We start from the raw sequence: 4,548 nt of genomic DNA, 5'->3' as shown, positions 1-4,548 counted from the left end.
TAAAGGACAGCAGCTCATCATCGAAGATGCCCCTTCACTTGAAAGGTTGCTCCTTCATAATTGTTATACACCTTCAGAAATAACTGTCGTCACTGCGCCCAAACTAGAGACCTTGGGTGTAATTGGTGACCCGTTTAATAATGACAAGGAGTGGGTGTTTGGCTCCTCACTTTTTCAGGTACCGTATATTATCATCTACACATTTGTAATCATATGCTGCATTTTTCATTTGTGCGCATAAGTTTTATATCATCTTGGAGTACACTTTGGGTACTAATATTATGTTATATGCTCAATGAAGAGTTCATCCATTGATAGCCTATCAATGTTGCTAGATTCTATCAAGATCATATATATCAGAATGTGTAGTTTTGATCTGGACATAATTATTGGCTTGATGCGATGCTTTCGATCTCTGGAGAATTTATACATAGAGGTGATGATTTCATGCACATTGAAAGCCCGTATATATTGTACTAGAATTAACTGTTCAGCTGTCGTTCTTTCGACATACTCTTTTTTCAGACCTTAACTGTTTTCAATCTTCATGTCTACTTAGGCAGAACCACATGGAGAAAAACATATAACCAATCGTTGGCTTAATAAGCACAAGGATTTTCTTAGTTCTCATAACATTCGTTTGAGGAAAATAACGATGGGACGATATGCATCCAACCAGGCAAACAAAAGATTTGTCACATTCTTCCTGTTGAATGTGAGGTTACTATTGTCCATGAGGCTTAATTTTTACAGCAAGAGATTTCTCACGGACGAACATGTTGAACAGCAAAAAAAGAAGTTTCAGGTGGACAAATGGGCTTCTAAACGTGCTTGGCTTCTATTTACAATAAGTTGTAGACATCCTGAATAAATTTTTTTGCACGGGATGTTGATTTTATGGATCAGACCGATCCATTTGTTTGTGACTGCAAAAAAGAGTGGTTGGTTAGATGTTACTGTCATGTTCAATCTGGGTTTTGTCTAAAAATTTGATGAACAATTAATCCTTGGGTTTTTGTACCATTTGTATGCCTGACTTCCATGTTGTTGCCCTCGTACTCCCCTCCACCTACCACTACACTTCCGCATCTTCCATGGCTGTTGTTCGTTCCCGTCCGAGGCCTTGCCGTCGTTCTCCGCCTTGGTTAGCTCGCTGTGCCCGCCGCCGTCTGGCCTTGTCAATATGGTCAACAACCAAGAGGAATCAGGAGATGATTGTACGTGGAGAGGCTGACAGTAGGGACCCACCAGGGTCATTGCATTTCGCAAGCAGGTGCCTCGTTATTACAAGCCAAAAAATACTTCCTCCTAATTGTTTGACAACTAGGTTCCACACCATTGTCAATGTAGTCAATAAACGAGAAAATTACACAACGAGCGGATAACACCAGGGACCCAGCAGCTCGCCCAGTTGTTTTTCAATTTCAGGGACGGAGCTCAAGTGCGCGTTGTATGGGGGTTGTGGCCCGTCTAGCCCACGCTTACGCTTTTATTAAGCACATGACGAGCCCAGTTGATATATTTTTTCTTTCTAAAATTGGCTAGCCCAATTCTTTTTTTTGGAGAATACCAAAAACGAGGCCTACTTGCTTTTCTCAGCCCTGCTGGGCTGCAAATCTTTCAAGACGAGGAGGGATGTAAGTAGTAAGAAATGGGCTTCCCCAGAAAACGGGCTATAAGTTGTAAGAAATGGGCTGTAAATTTTTAAACCAAAGCCAACCGGCAATTGCATTAAAATATCATTTTTTCAGGATTTCTCTACTGTATACTCTTATAAAAACCAAAGCCAACTGGCAATTACATTAAAATATCATCTTTTCTCCCACAAGATAAACTACTCATACAAATGCATCTTCATGTTCTGTGCAACGAACGGGCATCTTGCTAGTTAAGATTCTAAATTTCATTCATTTTTTTTGCGGAGAATTATTTTTTGAATTTTATTTTGATATAATTTTTTGAAAATTATTTTTAACGTGACTCGAAATTTCATGATTAAAAGAGTTCGGACCCCACCGAAATATGCAAAATTTCGTTGAATTTTTTAGCAGTGCCCAAAATATATGGTCTGTAATGCTAATAAAAAGAAATTGGGCTTCAAATATCCTTAAGAATTAGCAAATGGGCTGTAAATTATTGAAGATAATGGCTAATGGGTTGTATGCTGTTTTCCACAGATTTGGAGGCTGACTTCTGGGCCTACTAGGTTGACGATGACGTTGTCCTAAATTTTTTTTTGACGCGTACGCAAGGCTTTGTCAACTTAGTCAACACACAGTAGTGGCTGTTGGATGTCCATCCAATGGCCTCCGTGCTTCTTCAATCTCTGATCTTCCTGCTCCAGCCGCCCAAACCAGCGTCAGCAGGACTGCCTACTCCCTCCTCGTGTGGCTGGCTGTGCTGCCGCCAGGCCATCCCTCTAACCACCCACACATCCTGTTATTTTTGGGCGATGTCAGCGCTCGTTCTCCTCTCAGCGTGGGCATCCGCTGTGGTGGCTTCGCCGGCTCCGGGTGGTTCTCTTCCTGGGCCTCGCCCTCACCCACCGCATTTGTGCTCTCGGCGCGGCGAGGTCAACATGGTCAACAAATAACAGCCATCGGAAGAGGCTGATAGTAGGGGCCCATACAGGAAAATGTCTCCTTATTACGCGCAAAATAATGATTCCTCCACCTGATAGCTGGGACCCACTGGAAGGGTCTCTGTATTTCGCAAAAAAAACATTCCCCCCGCTGTGAGCTCGGACCCACCGGAAATGCCTCCTTATTACGCACAAAAAATGAATACTCCCCCTTCTAGCTGGGACTCACCTTGGTGGGAGGCTGACTTGTGGGCCTACTAAGTTTACGGGGACGGAGGGCTTTGTCAACTTAGTCAATATGAACTATTCTAGCTCCAGTGACCGTACGATGTCCATCCAACGGCCGTAGTGCTTCTTCAACCTCTGGTCTTCGTGCTCCAGCCGCCCAAAGCAGCGCCGGTCGTGTCGCATGCTCCTGCCTCCTGTGGCCGGTTGTGATGCCGCAGAGGCCTCACCGCCCCCTACTACTCCCACTGCTGGCCAGGCCATCCCTCTACTCACCCACACCCCCTGTTATTCTGCGGCGACGGCAGCCTCACACCGCAGCCGAACCAGTAAACCCTCGTACTCCTCTTCGTGTGGGCATCCACCGATGCGTCTTCCCCGGCTCTGCATCGTCCCCTTCCTAGGCCTCGCCGTCGTCCAACGCTGTGGTCCTCTCGGCGCGGCATGGTCAATGTGGTCAACGACCGACTTCCATCAGAAGAGTACTGTGCGTGGAGAGGCTGACAGCTGGGTCCATGGCGGCCACAAGGAAGTGCCTCCTTATTACGTGCAAAATAATTATTCCTCCACCTGACAGTAGGGACCCACCGGACGGGCCACCGTATTTTGCAAAAAAAACCTTTCCCCCTGACTGCTGGGACCCACCAGCTACACCTTCACACGAAGGAAGTGCGTCCGGGCAAAAAAAACGATTCGCTCCCCTGACTACTGGGACCCACCAGCTACATCTTCGCACGCAAGGAATTGCCTGACAGTCGGGACCCACCTGGTCGAAGCGTACGTAGCGTTGTCATTCTGGTCGCGAACGCGTACGTACATACTGGTGGATGTACAGGCGCGCACCTGTCGTAGTAGAGGCGCGCACGTGTCGTAGTAGAGGCGCGCACGTAGCATGTACACGTACATACAGCGGCCAGTGCGCAAGAAAGAAAATACGGCCACGTATGTGTACATACGGGAGGGGTCTCGAACGCCTACTCGCGCATATATATGTATGGCCAGGGCTCGTGTACATTGGTTGGGTCGGAACAGAGAAACAACATCGTGGTCGTGTTCATGGGGAGCCAACCGGCTGGGTCGGAACGGAATGCATGGTCGTGTTCATCGGGAGGGCTTGGACGGAACAGGCGATGGAAACGAGGCCTGGTGTACCACAGAACAGAGGAAATGGCCTTGTGTTTGACCGGCCACGTTCAAAATGGGATCCTGTTCATCGGGAGGGGTCTGGCGTACCGCAAAACGGAGGAAACGGACCTCCTACGATCGAAACGGGGGTCCTGTTGATCGGGAGGGGTGTGGCGTACCGCAAAACGGACGAAACGGACTTGTGTTGGAGCGCTACGGTCGAAACGGGGGTCCTGTTCATCGGGAGGGGTGTGGCGTACCGCAAAACGGGACTCCACGGGATACTGTTCATCTCCACCGTCGACCTCCTCCAGCCTCCACGGGTTACTGTTCATCCACCGTCGACCTCCTCCAGCCTCCACCTGCGATTGTTCATCCACGGGCTCATGTTCATCCAGCCTCAACCGCGCGCTACTCCACCGGCTACTGTTCAACCACCCCTCTCCACGGGCTCCTGTTCAACCACCCCTCCACGGGGCTACTGTTCATCCACCCCTCCACTGTCTACTGTTCATCCAGCCCTCCACGGGGTCGTCCTGTTCATCCAGCCCTCCACGGGGTCTTGTTCATCCAGCCCCAACCGGCTCGATCGATCGGGGTCTTGTTCATCCAAAGGC

This window comes from Triticum aestivum, chromosome 7B, assembly GCF_018294505.1.
Source record: "Triticum aestivum cultivar Chinese Spring chromosome 7B, IWGSC CS RefSeq v2.1, whole genome shotgun sequence".
NCBI classification, from domain to species: Eukaryota; Viridiplantae; Streptophyta; class Magnoliopsida; order Poales; family Poaceae; genus Triticum; species Triticum aestivum.
This window is presented reverse-complemented; position numbering follows the sequence as displayed.